General features: G+C 41.3%; 1 long non-coding RNA gene across 1 annotated transcript in view; it reads right to left on the minus strand.

Annotated features, from left to right (window-relative positions):
• Positions 1–17,830, minus strand: part of LOC138664793 (uncharacterized) — a 91,715-nt gene that overhangs the window by 44,787 nt on the left and 29,098 nt on the right. The window lies entirely within an intron of this gene.

Here is a 17,830-nt window from a genome sequence, read left to right on the forward strand (position 1 = left end):
CAGATGTTTTTTGCATATGATTGAAATATTGACCATTTAATATTAGTATACTAGCTTTGACTTTCCTCCATTTTTGGCCCATACTGCATACACAAAAAAAATCAAATGTGCCATGAATAATGAAAAATGGGCAACACCGGGGGCTGACTTTCCATTAGTGCAAACTGTGCACCTGCATAGTAGGCCCACATATAAGGGGTGCCATTTCCACCTTCAGCAAGAAGCTTTTTGTCACAGAAGCCTAAAGTGGTGTATTACGATGAGCTTTATACTGCAAAGGGCAAATATATTGTTCTTGCACAGGGGTCTTCTTCTGTCTGGGTTTATGTGAGGTGTTGGGGAATATGCTATTGACCGTCACCCACCATTAACCGTTTGCATTAAACTAACATTCGATTAACAGCTGATGTTCTGCTTCAATAACATGGACATTAATAACACAATTGACAGCAGTACTAACCACCAGCCACAGGGGACCACTATTTCCCCTGTTACTCCTATATAGACTCTTGTTGGGACTTGTGTACAGGATAGATATCTATATATATCTATATCTATCTATCTATCTATCTATCTATCTATCTATCTATCTATCTATCTATATATATATCCAGTTCAGTGAGGAGACATAAAAACAGCTCCTCTGTAGCAGAAACTTGTGCCATGTTAAAAAGACTCTGTTCTGCTGGTTTGGCCTGCCCTTTGGCAGCACCAGACGGAGCCCGGGGAAAAAGAGGTGCAAACAAATAGGAGGAAGTGCATCACAGTAAAGAGCAAATCGTGGCCAACTTGGAAAGAAGAAGGTGAGCGTTAGAAGAAGGAGGGCATATTACATCTCCATCCAGCACCATCCACAGAGCCATGTGTCCTAGGGAGATAAAGACTACGCTGGATAACCAAGTATACTGTTCTGTTGCAATTCCACAGACAGGAAAGAAGTTTGCATTGACAACTGTGACGGATCGCACAGGGGAAGGGGTGTGTGTCGAGTTCATTCACCTCTGGGGAGGGGAGAGAATGACCCAGCAGGGATTGGCTCTGCGGCACCACCACTTACCCTATGTCAGTCAGGGAACTGCACCGAGGGCAAATAGTCACCGTAAAGGCTTCCCCTATAGGTATGAGCTCCCAGTGAGGGGGATATATTACCAGTCCATGCTGGGGATATATATATATAAATATATATATATATATATATATATATATATATATATATATATAAACCTCCCGGCCATCACTGTTAGAGTTCCTCATTAACACAGTATGGTATACTGCCACCAGTTCCTCGCTAGAGATAAGCCCCGTCCGATCACAGGCTTATATCAGGTCAGAAACCAACCCCGGGGTAGAGTATAATAACCAACCGAGCGGGCGGATGTGGAGATTCGTGAATTGAGATAAAACAACAGCCCAAGATTAATTTTATATTTAATCAACGAAAGGCGCACTAGAAAGAAACAGGTATATATATATATATATATATATATATATATTACACAAGAACAAATATACAAGTATACAGTCAGGAGTGTAGTACAAGGGTAGGGTACAGATAGATTACAATTATCGTGTTATGTAGCATGTGACCACAGAAAGGCGCTGATGAGTCACAGGTCCAAATCTTTGTTACGTAATTCTCTGGCCGCATCAGCTAACGGGCCTCCTAAAAAACTAAGTCCAAAATGAGGAGCTGCCTATTATCCCCTAGGCTGCTAACCTTCCACAGGCTGCACCAACCCCTGGGCTGTGCAGCCTCTCTCCTCCCATATGTGAGAGCATGGTTTTCCAGCTAGAACCGTGGATGCCCATAACTTTCCGCCTGAAGCTCTAAATGGGACGGCGGCAGCACCACTGGCTTCTGCAGAATTTTATCTGTGCAGGGAGACCAAATACGGCTATCATATTTAATTCCTGGTAGCTATGCTTTATAACTCAATAACGCAAAGTTCTAGAGGTGGCTGCATGGTATGGGCTTGTGGGGAAAGGAATGTAGATTGCAATTATGTGTTCGACTAGGTTCAGAGATATTGCACTCTTTTATTATAGGTCATTTTCTAGATTAAACATCTCAGAGCCTTGTGCCGGCATCTGTCGTGCTAATACATCTGTGTGTCAGCCTCAGTCCCACAAAGGAAGCCAGTTCACTGGTAACTGCACAAGAGTTCACACCCCTATGATAATTGCTGGACTTGGTGCTGGGGGCACAGGGTCTATGCCTTTTGGGCCCCCCTGGAGAGAGTTTCAAAGGCCTATTTGCTTGAGCTAATTGAAAAAAAGCCATTTGTTTGCCCTGGATAATGAGGTCCTATTGTTTGAGGTGTATTTGACTTCCCTTTTGGCCTGAGGGGTGGGGGCTGAGTTTGGAGCAAGTATTTTTGGGCCAAACTGTATCTGATAGGGAATTCTAATAGATATCAAAATTAGATATAATTTTCCCATATCTCACAACAACTTCAGCAGGAGAGAGCAGAACCAAAATCCCCATGAGCCGGTATCAGAGACACAGTTGGAGGGCCCTCCAGCAAGTCTGCAGCGGTACCAAATGCTGGCTGGAGACTCACGCACGCCTGGTGGATGGAAACTTTGCAGCGTTACAGTGACCATACCCAGGTCGGTAACTCATGCCCACTACAGGAATCAGTGTGGGAGCATGCACAAGCACACAGTTAATTTGGTGCCAAACTCAGACAGGCAGATAAGGGGAATTGATAGCACCAGTGTACAGCAGACTCATCTTCCTGAGCCACTAGTGCCTTTTAGAGACCACAGCAGTAAAGCAGAATCTACTGGAGTATGCAGAGATGTTCCGGACAGATGTCCCATTGTGTTCACGTGGTTCTTAAAGTGAACACCATGGTATATAAATGATTCTTTGTGTGAATTTACCTGTACGCCCTTAATTGGGATACACGGTTTAGTGCAGAACTAAATCGATAACTGGATTCTAACTAGGAGGTTTTCTTCTCTCCACCACGTGTGTCAACTCCAGCTGAGCAGTACTCATTTAACCACCAATGGGGAGAAGTGGGTTTAGAGTAATTTCGTTAAGTTTTTGAGCTGCTGTGCTGCATCACCAATAGGCTACCCCTGACATTCATTTGATTGTTCCAGAGTCTCAGGTGACCACACTAGATGGATGCATGATTAGGTAAATTATAGCAGTGGACCTGGTCAGTCTTGGCTAGGTGTGTGTGAGTTAAATTAATTTAATCTAAATTTGTCAGTAAGGCTACTTTCACACTAGCGTCGTACTTGGCCCGTCGCAGTGCGTCGGGCCGACGTACCGACGCTAGCAGTGAATGCGCCGCACAACGGGGGCAGCGGATGCATTTTACATGTAACGTTTCTTGCAGCCGACGGTCCGCCACAACATGGCGCAACCATCGCACGATGGTTGCGATGTGTGGCAAAGCGTCGCAATGCGATGCTAATGCAAGTCAATGGAGAAAAAACGCATCCTGCAAGCACTTTTGCAGGATGCGTATTTTCTACAAAACGACGCATAGCGACGTGCAGTGCACGACGCTAGTGTGAAAGTAGCCTAAAAGTTCATCTGACATGTTTGGTGTTGGCTGCTTTCCTTGTTAACAGCTTTGCTGTATCCTGGGAAGCCCACCCTGCTTAGAAGAACCCATGACTGCTGTTTTTGGTACAAGGTTAATGGAGGCTGGTCTTTTATAAAGATGGGAAATTTGCATCACCTGGCCTTTTCTAATGATTATAGTGAACAAGCCATAACCCTAACAGGCTAATTAAGGTCTGAAATCTTGGTCAAAGTTATCTGACCACACACATCTCCAAGGGTGTTCAAACTTTTGTACTGGCCCATTTTCCTTTTTGTATTTTTTAAAATGCAAAAAAAAATTTTTTTTTTGCCTAAAATACAATGGAAATGTGTCATCTTTAACGTTAACGCTTTTACAGATCATTTCATTTTCAACTTGCTTAACTGTTCAGAATAACAGTAATCTTGACCAGGGGTTCCAAAACTTTTACATACGACTGTAGTTCTCATGACAATACACTGAAGGGGCGCACTCAGACAGACGTATAAATTGGACCGAGATTGGAGAGCACTGCTTAGATTGGATGGCCGGTCTCCCAACCCAGGCGTGATGGCTTCATATTTTTCTTTGCAGTTCTCATGCTTGGGTGGGGAGAGCCTTGGCCATGAGGGGCATGAGAAGCTGGGTGAACATAGTGTGTCTTTTCTTATTATTTAATTTGAATTCTGCTATTTGTTATCATGTTAGAAATGCCCAAATGTATGCACGGTAAGCCTATCCTCATGAAGATTATAAATAAACGGACACTCCAGATATCTTTGGAGAGACTTGGAAATCACATGAATAAGTATTTGTTGGTTCTCACCAACTGTAAACTGAGTCTCAGAAACATTTAGGTAAGAGATAGAACTGCTCTAATAGTGCTATGTCATCAGAGTGGATCTTTCTATGGAGAATACAAAATGCTATTTTTCTGTGATAAAATCTTTATTTTGTATGATAAATAACTATTAATAATTATTCTCAGGTTATAAGGAAAGTGGTCAGCTGGGGTTCAACTCTCAAACTCATAAGGGTAATACACCAAATAAACCTTATTCCTGGCTTTTTTTTAACCATTTTTTATTTAATCACAAGTAATATACTTTAAATGTTTGTGTACACAAAGTATTTAAGGTAATCGTAGACAAACCCAATTCAGTAAAATGCCAGTGGTCTTTTTCCTGAATTGGCTTCACTGGAAGTTTTTTGTTATTTTTGTGGTATGTATCTGCTATTCATGTTAACTAGCCAGCAGCCTCCTAGCAGAAGCCGCCCATTGACTGCACATGCTACTTCTTTTAACCCCTTCACACTTTACTAACCCTGAAGTGGTTAGAAGTGGTAATGAAAGACAATATGTGCACAGCAATATCATTTTTACATGGCTATTCATTATGTTCATTTATTTGCAGTAGTTTTATACCGCTTTTTAAAACAGATTCCAGGAAGAATTCGACTTAACAATGTACGTACACATACCCTAAGGCCAGCTAAGACGTGATTATAATTTATGTATAATTTATAAGTGCTTGTAATAATAATTTTACCCATATAAATAAGCTAAGGGGAAACACTGAAAAAAATCATTGGTCATCAAAGATTGTTCATTCATACTTTGAAATCTGAATAATCTGCTATGTTTGGATATGGATGCATAGTTTTATCCTTCCGTTCTTTGGTGTCAACTTGAATCTCAATAAGCGGAATAATATTGCTGCCAGGAAAACATTTATTGGTGAATGCTTTGCGCTAATGGACCATAAAGTTCATTTGTAAATCAGATGAACAGTGAAAATTGAGTTCTTTCTATCAGTAAAACATACAGGCCAAAATGGAGATATGCTCTAAAAATGTTTGTACCAGTGAATATCAATTACCAATTGACTCTTCAATACCCATTGATATTACTGATGGAAAAAAAAATACAATGTTCAATCTAACTCCCAAATAGCAGATAAAACCCAAACATGGTACGTGGCAGGAAAATAAACATGTCCAACAAATTGGGCAACTGGATGCATTTCTATAATTATGACAGTTCTCCTAGCGTTGTGTAACGAAAGAACATTTTATTACGTTTCTTTGTGCTACTACTTTTTATGCTTTAAAACTTTGGTGACCCGCTAAAAAAAAAAAACTAAAATTCTAAACTGTACAATATTTTACTATAGATTTAGCATCTGTTCTTACCGTTTTTTGAACTTAAAAATTATGTGAAAAACATCAATTCACACATCAGTGTTTGTCCTACTATATGCGTGCTGGGAGTGTTTCCCACTGACAGCTCACTGACACATTATATTATATGGGGCAATTCATATGTCAAGTTTTTTTATGACTTATAGTCCGCTTCAAAACATAAGAAACGTCCTGCTCTGTTCTGTTTTGTGGACAGGGCTCTCCCATTCAAATGCCAGGCTTGGGCGTCTTTGCTTTTTTTTTTTTTTTTGCATGTGAGAAAAATGTATGACAATTGGATAGTAAAAACAGACAAATGGCCCAAAAAGGAATGAAAAATGTATACAGCACACTGATTAAAAAAATGGACCTTTTTGTGAAGACAAACAATAATAATGATGTGTGAAAAAAAGACTTAAATACTGCAAAAAATAGAGAGGGTTTGTGTGATTCCAGCCTAAATTTAAAGAGGACCTGTGACCAGGTGAAAAGTGACAAGTTTTTGCTCTTAATTTTATTACCATTGTTACTAGGTGTATCCAGATGTTTTCTGTTTTGTTTTGTTTTTTTTTGTTTTTTTTTAATCTGCCATATAATTCCAGAAATATGGACCTTTTTATTTGGTGTTAGTTTTTATGGTCTTTACAAGGGGATGCGGCTCACAAGATCCTCTTGGGTTGATCTTTAGCATACTCTGCATTATTACCCTGTGATCCACACCCTCTTGGTAAAGAAAATAAAATTTTGCACTAAATAAAAAGGTTCATATGTATGGAAAGGTATGGCGGATTTAAAAAAAAAGAAAAAAGCGGAATAGTTAGAGGAGCAGTGGGAAATAAGAGCAACAAATGACAATATTTGACCTGGTGAAAGCTCCAGTTGAGTTGGATTTAAAAGTGAGGAAGTCGGGCGAAATACCCATAGGGACTCAAGCCACATGGTTACCTTTTCTTAGGGTGAGTTGTCCTTAGATTAAATAGTTTATTATGCTCAGCTTCTGACAATGCATGTCATAGCTATGATTAAGGATTTTTCTACCTGAAATGCATAAGAGTTATGGGTTTTCTTTTTTAATGTGTGCCCATTCTCCCAATTTTGTTATTCCACACGATTAAAGGCTAAATGTTAAATACTTTCCTTTAATGCTGGAGAACATCCCCTTTTGGACCATTGAGAACTGTCTGGTTACTATGTACTCCAGCTGCACTGTTGTTGTACATGTGTTTTATACCTCTACCATTTATACACTGTAGTCGTGACAGACAAGAGAAAATACGGTGTGTAATTAGGTCACAAATATAAAGAATACACAGCACAAAGTATAAGATGAAATCAAAAGTAATACGCTTTATTCAAAACTGCACATGCAGGACCAAATATTTCAAAACAGTTAAAAAGAGAGCTTGATACCCGTGGGGCAAAACCTGGACAACTGCATTGGCACAGACACACTCCCCCTTCATGCACAAAACAATATGAAACCTAGGACCCACAAAAGATGTATAACTTATTAAAAAAAAAGAGCATATAAGTTTTTACAAGGCAATTTAATAACAGAAAGTGGATGCAAAAATTAAACCAATAAATACAACCAGGAATACTAACAATACCAGACGTAGAGAAAAGAGGAGCACGTCAACTTGTAGTTATAACGTCATCACTACAAAGTATAGAGCTGTGATGAAGAGGCGTCACCGGAGCAGCCCGCCTTGGAGCAGCTTTCCTTGGAGCAGTCCACTTTGGAGCAGCCCCCCTTGGGGCAATACACTTTGGAGCAGCCCACCTTGGAGCAGCCCACCTTGGACCAGCACACCTTGGACCAGCACACCTTGGAGCTGCCCACCTTAGAGCAGCTCACCTTGGACCAGCCCACCTTAGACCAGCCCACCTTGGACCAGCCCAACTTGAAGCAGCCCACTTTTGAGCAGCCCACCTTGGAGCAGCACACCTTGGAGCAGCCCACCTTGGAGCAGAACACCTTGGAGCAGCACACTTTGGAGCAGCCCACCTTAGAGCAACACACCTTGGAGCAGCACACCCTGGAGCAGCATACCTTGGAGCAGCCCACCTTGGAGCTGCCCACCTTAGAGCAGCCCACCTTGAGCAGCACACCTTGGAGCAGCACACCTTGGAGCAGCCCACCTTGGAGCAGCCCACCTTGAGCAGCACACCTTGGAGCAGCACACCTTGGAGCAGCCCACCTTGACCAGCTCACTTTTTTATCCTTGTAACTTGTCACAAAGCTGAGGAAATCTGTTCACAAAAAACCTTTAAGACCTCATTAAGAAGTCTTTGATTTCAAGCAAATATAAAAATAAATTACAAATGTCAATGCCGGTCACACACGGACTGTATACTGATGTCATCCGTGTGCTCTCCATGATTTTCAGGAACCCATAGACTTGTATGGGAAGTTTTGATCCAAGATTTCAATCACAAACAGACATTTCTCAGTGATTGTCCCGTGGACACACAGTCTGAAAAAAAACACAGACCTGTGAACATCTCCACGGCCTATATTGGTACGCGTTGTGTTCTATCCATGAAAAACACTCACAGAACACTTACATGAAAACAGACATCTGAGTGATGCCTAAAGTGAATGATCATTTTTCAGCATTAACTGTATATTAAAATAGTAAGTATTAGATAGATATCCTATATCCTTTGAGCTCATTAAGCCTAGTGTTTACCGTTTGGGTCATAAATTTCATATTTTGATAGACTGGACTTTTACAGATGTGGAGAAACCAAATATGTTTTTTTTTGTTTTTTTTTAATGTAAGAAAAGAGAGGCGACTCAAATTTTAAATTATAAATATATAAAGAGTTTTTATTTATAACTTATTCAAAACTTTTTTCATTTTTTAGTTTTCTTAAGGGATTTAACCTGTGATCATTTGATTGCTTATATTATATAAAATTTCCATATCTCATAAAGCCTTTGGCTTATCTTTAGCTCCTTGCTGAGATTTAGATGAATGTAAAGATGTCGTCGACGAAAGGGCCTTTAGTAGGCAATGCTATTCCGTATACTGTGAACACATCATGGGTAGCTTTCTGGATGACTGAACCGCCCCAATTAAATGCCAATGTCACAGACTAAGTAACAGCAATCGGACCTCAGCTTAGACCACTGCTGTTAGAGACAGATGCCAACTCCATGACTGCACACATACACGTACCTCATTTTAAGTCAAGGAGCTAATAAAGCTGGAGTTATTGAGCTCCCTCTAGTGGTAGCTTCAGGAAGTAGAATTTTTTTAGCTTTATGTCAATGCACATGACTTAAAGCTCTGTAGATAAAATGGAGCTCTAACCCTTAATATGGTATATTCTATAACCTCAGCAGTACAGGATTGAAATAGAAATAATTTAGTATTAAAAATTGATATTCACTAAAAAGAAAGATTGAACCAAGCTAAAAATTGGTTTAATAGCTTGAGTAGAATGAACACTCCTTACATAGGAGTATTATAGCGTGTGGTAAAACAGTAAAATCTGCTATGCATAAACTCCATACTAGGAAAAAAAATTCAACCATCTCAACCTGATTGTGTAAGACAGCATACATTACAATGAGGTGTGGTGCCAAGCGGGTCACTATATCTATGCTAATTGGGGAGCATAATTGCTTCAAGCACTTCTCTGTCCCACTTTGATGGAGGCCATGTTTGGCTAATTAAATGAAAAAATACTCATTTCAATTTTTTGTCAAGGGCTATATGCTGCACATCACCCAAAGATTTCTGTGACATATTAAGAACAAGTTGCTCAGGCAGCACATGCACGCATTTACTTTGCTCGGGGCAGGTTTCTATAAATTAGCTTTACTTATACTGCCTCAGTGTAAAGCCACTGTTATGCTATTAGGAAAGTGGTGACCGTCACCCAAACTGGTGTCACAACATTATAATATTTATAAATGCAATCTAAGGCACACTAATTCAATGGGCAGAAGTTAATTGGTTTAATATTCTTGGTTTTTCTTTTAAGGGATTGCCTACTTTGGACTAAACCTTTTTTGTCATAATGGTCTTTTCAACATAAAAACGGCTACAGGCACTACCTTTACTCCTTTGTGGGTCATTTGCACTTAAGCTGTTTCATCCAGCATGTCCACATGGATATTCCCTCTCTGAACCCTGCTTATACAGGTACTATACAGATGATCAGGTTTTTAACCCCTTTCTGACATCGACGTACTATCCCGTCGAGGTGGGGTGGGTGTTGTGAATTCTGTTATCGAACTCCCTCCTGTGGTCATGAATGGTACTTCAGCGAGTTCTGTCCATGGACTGCCTCTGGTGGCTGTGAATGGAGCTGCTGCTTCTGAGGTTCCTTCCACAGGTGACGTAGTTTATTCTTTGGCTGGCTGTTCTATTTAACTCCACTCAGATCGTTACTCCATGCCAGCTGTCAATGTTCTTGTACTGGTTCAGTTCGCTCTTGGATCTTTCTGGTGACCTGTCTACTCCTGTAGAAGCTAAGTCCCTGCTAGTTAATTATTTGTTCATTGTTTCCTTGTCCAGCTTGCTATCATGATTTTGCCTTGCTAGCTGGAAGCTCTGGGAGGCAGAGTGGCACCTCCGCACCGTGAGTCGGTGCGGAGGTCTTTTTGCTCACTTTGCGTGGTCTTTTTGTAGTTTTTTGTGCTGACCGCAAAGATACCTTTCCTATCCTCAGTCTGTTTAGTAAGTCTGGCCTCCCTTTGCTGAAACCTGTTCATTTCTGTGTTTGTGACTTTCATCTTTACTCACAGTCAATATATGTGGGGGGCTGCCTTTTCCTTTGGGGAATTTCTCTGAGGCAAGGTAGGCTTTATTTTCTATCTCTAGGGCTAGTTAGCTCTTAGGCTGTGAAGAGGTGTCTAGGCAGAGTTAGGTACGCTCCACGGCTATTTCTAGTTGTGTGATAGGATTAGGGGTTGCGGTCAGCAGAGTTTCCACTTCCCAGAGCTTGTCCTGTGTGAGTTTAACCATCAGGTCGTTCCAGGTGCTCCTAACCACCAGGTCCATAACAGGTGGGCCCCTATGACCACGGACGGGATAGTATGTCCAGCGCGATCGGCGGCGCTCACGGGGGGAACGCGGCCAATTGCGGCCGGGTGTCAGCTGCCTATCGCAGCTGACATCCGGCACTATGTGCCAGGAGCGGTCACGGACCGCTCCCGGCACACTAACCCCCGGCACACCGCGATCAAACATGATCGCGATGTGCCGGCGGTGCAGAAAAGCATCGCGCAGGGAGGGGGCTCCCTGCGGGCTTTGCTGAGCCCCCCGCAGCAACGCGATGAATAAGATCCTGCGTGATCGAAACACGTTGCCTACATTCATGTAACCACCGGTGTCCTTAGTAACCTGTAAGGATGTCCTTTTAAATGAAGATGGACTAATAAAGATTTTCACCATTTTTTGAGCTGGAGTTTCCACGTTTTCGTATATTACATATATTTAGTATCGCCGCGTCCGTAACGGCCCGACCTATAAAACTGACCCACTAGTTAACCCCTTCAGTAAACACCGTAAGAAAAAAAAAATGAGGCAAAAAACAACGCTTTATTGTCATACCGCTGAACAAAAAGTGGAATAACACGCGATCAAAAAGACAGATATAAATAACCATTATACCGCTGAAAGCTTCATCTTGTCCCGCATAAAATGAGCCGCCATACAGCATCATCAGCAAAAAAATAAAAAAGTTATAGTCCTGAGAATAAAGCGATGCAAAAATAATTATTTTTTCTATAAAATAGTTTTTATCTTATAAATGCGCCAAAACATAAAAAAATGATATACAGTGGGGCAAAAAAGTATTTAGTCAGTCAGCAATAGTGCAAGTTCCACCACTTAAAAAGATGAGAGGCGTCTGTAATTTACATCATAGGTAGACCTCAACTATGGGAGACAAACTGAGAAAAAAAAATCCAGAAAATCACATTGTCTGTTTTTTTAACATTTTATTTGCATATTATGGTGAAAAATAAGTATTTGGTCAGAAACAAAATTTCATCTCAATAATTTGTAATATATCCTTTGTTGGCAATGACAGAGGTCAAACGTTTTCTGTAAGTCTTCACAAGGTTGCCACACACTGTTGTTGGTATGTTGGCCCATTCCTCCATGCAGATCTCCTCTAGAGCAGTGATGTTTTTGGCTTTTCGCTTGGCAACACGGACTTTCAACTCCCTCCAAAGGTTTTCTATAGGGTTGAGATCTGGAGACTGGCTAGGCCACTCCAGGACCTTGAAATGCTTCTTACAAAGCCACTCCTTCGTTGCCCTGGCGGTGTGCTTTGGATCATTGTCATGTTGAAAGACCCAGCCACGTTTCATCTTCAATGCCCTTGCTGATGGAAGGAGGTTTGCACTCAAAATCTCACGATACATGGCCCCATTCATTCTTTCATGTACCCGGATCAGTCGTCCTGGCCCCTTTGCAGAGAAACAGCCCCAAAGCATGATGTTTCCACCACCATGCTTTACAGTAGGTATGGTGTTTGATGGATGCAACTCAGTATTCTTTTTCCTCCAAACACGATAAGTTGTGTTTCTACCAAACAGTTCCAGTTTGGTTTCATCAGACCATAGGACATTCTCCCAAAACTCCTCTGGATCATCCAAATGCTCTCTAGCAAACTTCAGACGGGCCCGGACATGTACTGGCTTAAGCAGTGGGACACGTCTGGCACTGCAGGATCTGAGTCCATGGTGGCGTAGTGTGTTACTTATGGTAGGCCTTGTTACATTGGTCCCAGCTCTCTGCAGTTCATTCACTAGGTCCCCCCGCGTGGTTCTGGGATTTTTGCTCACCGTTCTTGTGATCATTCTGACCCCACGGGGTGGGATTTTGAGTGGAGCCCCAGATCGAGGGAGATTATCAGTGGTCTTGTATGTCTTCCATTTTCTAATTATTGCTCCCACTGTTGATTTCTTCACTCCAAGCTGGTTGGCTATTGCAGATTCAGTCTTCCCAGCCTGGTGCAGGGCTACAATTTTGTTTCTGGTGTCCTTTGACAGCTCTTTGGTCTTCACCATAGTGGAGTTTGGAGTCAGACTGTTTGAGGGTGTGCACAGGTGTCTTTTTATACTGATAACAAGTTTAAACAGGTGCCATTACTACAGGTAATGAGTGGAGGAAAGAGGAGACTCTTAAAGAAGAAGTTACAGGTCTGTGAGAGCCAGAAATCTTGATTGTTTGTTTCTGACCAAATACTTATTTTCCACCATAAAATGCAAAAAAAATGATAAAAAAACAGACAATGTGATTTTCTGGATTTTTTTTTCTCAGTTTGTCTCCCATAGTTGAGGTCTACCTATGATGTAAATTACAGACGCCTCCCATCTTTTTAAGTGGTGGAACTAGCACTATTGCTGACTGACTAAATACTTTTTTGCCCCACTGTAAATGAGGTGTCACTGTAATCGTACTGACCCGAAGAATAAAACTGCTTTATCAATTTTACCAAACGCGGAACGGTATAAACACCTCCCCCAAAAGAAATTCATGAATAGCTGGTTTTTGGTCATTCTGCCTCACAAAAATCGGAATAGAAAGCGATCAAAAAATGTCACATGCCCGAAAATGTTAACAATAAAAACGTCAACTCATCCCGCAAAAAACAAGACCTCACATGATTCTGTGAACCAAAATATGGAAAAATTATAGCTCTCAAAATGTGGTAACGCAAAAATATTTTTTGCAATAAAAAGCGTCTTTCAGTGTGTGACGGCTGCCAATCATAAAAATCCGCTAAAAAACCCGCTATAAAAATAAATCAAACCCCCCTTCATCACCCCCTTAGTTAGGAAAAAATTTAAAAAATGTATTTATTTTCATTTTTCCATTAGGGCTAGGGCTAGGGTTAGGGCTAGGGTTAGGGTTAGAGCTAGGGTTAGGGTTAGGGCTAGAGTTAGGGCTAGGGTTAGGGTTAGGGCTAGGGTTAGGGTTAGGGTTAGGGCTAGGGCTAGGGTTTGGGCTAGGGTTAGGGTTAGGGCTAGGGATAGGGCTAGGGTTAGGGCTAGGGTTAGGGCTAGGGTTAGGGTTAGGGTTAGGGCTAGGGTTAGGGTTAGGGCTAGGGTTAGGGCTACAGTTTGAGTTGGGGCTAAAGTTAGGGTTAGGGTTGGGGCTAAAGTTACAGTTAGGGTTTAGATTACATTTACAGTTGGGAATAGGGTTGGGATTAGGGTTAGGGCTGTGTCTGGGTTAGAGGTGTGGTTAGGGTTACTGTTGGGATTAGGGTTAGGGGTGTGTTTGAATTAGGGTTTCAGTTATAATTTGGGGGGTTTCCACTGTTTAGGTACATCAGGGGCTCTCCAAACGCGACATGGTGTCCGATCTCAATTCCAGCCAATTCTGCGTTGAAAAAGTAAAACAGTGCTTCTTCCCTTCTGAGCTCTCCCGTGTGCCCAAACAGGGGTTTACCCCAACATATGGGGTATCAGTGTACTCAGGACAAATAGGACAACAACTTTTGGGGTCCAATTTCTCCTGTTACACTTGGGAAAATACAAAACTGGGGGCTAAAAAATAATTTTTGTGGGAAAAAAAAAGATTTTTTATTTTCACGGCTCTGCATTATAAACTGTAGTGAAACACTTGGGGGTTCAAAGTTCTCACAACAAATCTAGATGAGTTCCTTAGGGGGTCTAGTTTCCAAAATGGTGTCACTTGTGGGGGTTTCTACTGTTTAGGTACATTAGGGGCTCGGCAAATGCAATGTGACACCTGCAGACCATTCCATCTAAGTCTGCATTCCAAATGGAGCTCCTTCCCTTCCGAGCCCTCCCATGCGCCCAAACAGTGGTTCCCCCCCACATATGGGGTATCAGTGCACTCAGGACAAATTGGACAACAAATTTTGGGGTCCAATTTCTCCTGTTACCCTCGGAAAAATACAAAACTGGGGGCTAAATAATAATTTTTGTGGGAAAAATTTTTTGTTTTATTTTTACGGCTCTGCATTATAAACTTCTGTGAAGCACTTGGTGGGTCAAAGTGCTCACCACACCTCTAGATAAGTTCCTTAGGGGGTCTACTTTCCAAAATGGTGTCACTTGTGGGGGGTTTCAATGTTTAGGCACATCAGTGGCTCTCCAAACGCAACATGGCGTCCCATCTCAATTCCTGTCAATTTTGCATTGAAAAGTCAAATTGCGCTCCTTCCCTTCCGAGCTCTCCCATCCGCCCAAACAGTGGTTTACCCCCACATATGGGGTATCAGCGTACTCAGGACAAATTGTACAAAAACATTTGGGGTCCAATTTCTTATCTTACCCTTGGGAAAATAAAAAATTGGGGGCGAAAAGATAATTTTTGTGAAAAAAAAGATTTTTTATTTTTACGGTTCTACATTATAAACTTCTGTGAAGCACTTGGTGGGTCAAAGTGCTCACCACACCTCTAGATAAGTTCCTTAGGGGGTCTACTTTCCAAAATGGTGTCACTTGTGGGGGTTTCAATGTTTAGGCACATCAGGGGCTCTCCAAACGAAACATGGCGTCCCATCTCAATTCCAGTCAATTTTGCATTGAAAAGTCAAACGGTGCTCCTTCCCTTCCGAGCTCTCCCATCCACCCAAACAGTGGTTTACCCCCACATGTGGGGTATTGGCGTACTCAGGACAAATTGTACAACAATGTTTGGGGTCCATTTTCTCCTGTTACCCTTGGTAAAATAAAACAAATTGGAGCTGAATTAAATTTTTTGTGAAAAAAAGTTAAATGTTCATTTTTATTTAAACATTCAAAAAATTCCTGTGGAGCACCAGAAGGGTTAATAAACTTCTTGAATATGGTTTTGAGCACCTTGAGGGGTGTAGTTTTTAGAATGGTGTCACACTTGGGTATTTTCTATCATATAGACCCCTCAAAATGACTTCAAATGAGATGTGGTCCGTAAAAAAAAATGGTGTTGTAGAAATGAGAAATTGCTGGTCAACTTTTCACCCTTATAACTCCCTAACAAAAAAAAATTTTAGTTCCAAAATTGTGCTGATGTAAAGTAGACATGTGGGAAATGTTACTTATTAAGTATTTTGTGTGACATATCCCTGTGATTTAATTGCATAAAAATTCAAAGTTGGGAAATTGCGAAATTTTCATAATTTTTGCCAAATTTCCGTTTTTTTCACAAATAAACGCAGGTACTATCAAAGAATTTTTACCATTGTCATGAAGTATAATATGTCATGAGAAAACAATGTCAGAATCACTGGGATCCGTTGAAGCGTTCCAGAGGTATAACCTCACAAAGGGACAGTGGTCAGAATTGTAAAAATTGGCCCGGTCATTAGCGTGCAAACCACCCTTGGGGGTAAAGGGGTTAAATACATCAGATAGGGATTATATACATTATTTAGGACTGCTCTATATGGGTATACCTTGACGATTGGTGGAGCAGCTTAGTATACATTTTTTTGCAAAAAAATGGATCAACTAAATACCCTGTTTTTTTCCATCTTTTGACTAGCACTTGCTTATTACTGTGATTTTTTTTTACAACAGAGTATTTTTGACCTCACTGTGCTCTTTTGTGTCTTCAAGTTTCTTGGTCGTGTGTGAACATGTTCCTACAGATTTATTCAATGTGCAAGTAGTCCATGTGTTTCTGGTTCTATAATTGTTCTCTTGTTTCTACAAGACTGGGGAGTCCACCACTCCTTTGTGTGTCATTTGCACTTAAGCTGTTCCATCCAGCATGTCCACATGGATATTCCCTCTCTGAACCCTGCTTATACAGGTACTATACAGATGATCAGGTTTTTAAATACATCAGATAGGGATTATATACACTAGTTAGGACTGCTCTATATGGGTATACCTTGAGATTGGTGGAGCAGCTTAGTATACATTTTTTTGCAAAAAAAGTATCAACTAAATACCCTGTTTTTTTCCATCTTTTGACTAGCACTTGCTTGTTACTGTGATTTTTTACAACAGAGTATTTTTGACCTCACTGTGCTCTTTTGTGTCTTCAAGTTTATTGGTGGTGTGTGAACTTGTTCCTACAGACTTGTTCAATATGCAAGTAGCCCATGTGTTTATGGTTCTATTCATTACAAGGTTTGCAACATTTGCTTTCTCTAAACTTTACACTACTTAAGAGTTACAAACTTTTTCCCCAAAACGATCAGGCAGACTAATTCTTCGTTACCTTACTCTGCAGTCCACAAAGCAAAAAGCCTGTGCCAAATGGTGCAAAATGTTTCAAACCCAATTCTAACAATGATTTTGTAAAAAAAATACATTCTTTTAACAAACAAAATTTTAGCAAAGTGTTGAGTACATGATTTTGTATCACTTACTAATATACAAGTATTACAGGTTCCCCTCCTGGACTTGTTAGGCTACGTTCACATTGGCGTTCCGCCAATGTGCGTCGCTGTTGCGCCGGCGACGCAGCGGCGACGCAGCGGCGACGCGCCCCTATGTTTAACATAGGGGACGCGTGCGTTGTTTTGGTGGCGTTTTTGCCACGTGCGTCGTTTCCGACGCTAGCGTCGGACGCAAGAAAACGCTACATTGTAGCATTTTCTGTGCGTCCGATTTTCGTCAAAAACGACGCACGCGTCGCAAAACGCGCGCGTTTTTGCGCGCGTCTGCGCGCGTTTTTACGTGCGTCGCGCGTTGCGTCGCCGACGCAGGGCGGCGCAACGCTAGTGTGAACCTAGCCTTAGTACAGCCTTCCTCACAGACTACACAGCTGTAATGTTCTCAATATGGCTGCTGATGGAGGAACATGTGACCAGACCTGTCCATAGTCACATGCTCCTCCTACAGTCAACATTTTGTGGACAGGTCCGCTGTGCAGTCTGTGAGGAAAGCTGCACTGAAAAGAAGGTGCTTGAAAAATGTCCATGACATCAGTCATCATTGAAAGTTAAAGATGGTGGGGAACCTTTATCCTTCTGATCTATAGTACTTTGGTACTACAAGAATATATGAATCTGGCTGTGTTACATACAGGCGGTGCTGCTACAGAGCACAAACTATTCATTACAAACTCTACACAAGCCTAACCTAATGAATATTTAGTTAATACATTCAGCCCCATAAGGACCATGCCTATTTTGCCCAAACATTTTGTTTATTTTTTTCCTGCAAA

This window comes from Ranitomeya imitator, chromosome 1 (genome assembly GCF_032444005.1).
Source record: "Ranitomeya imitator isolate aRanImi1 chromosome 1, aRanImi1.pri, whole genome shotgun sequence".
Classification (NCBI taxonomy): domain Eukaryota; kingdom Metazoa; phylum Chordata; class Amphibia; order Anura; family Dendrobatidae; genus Ranitomeya; species Ranitomeya imitator.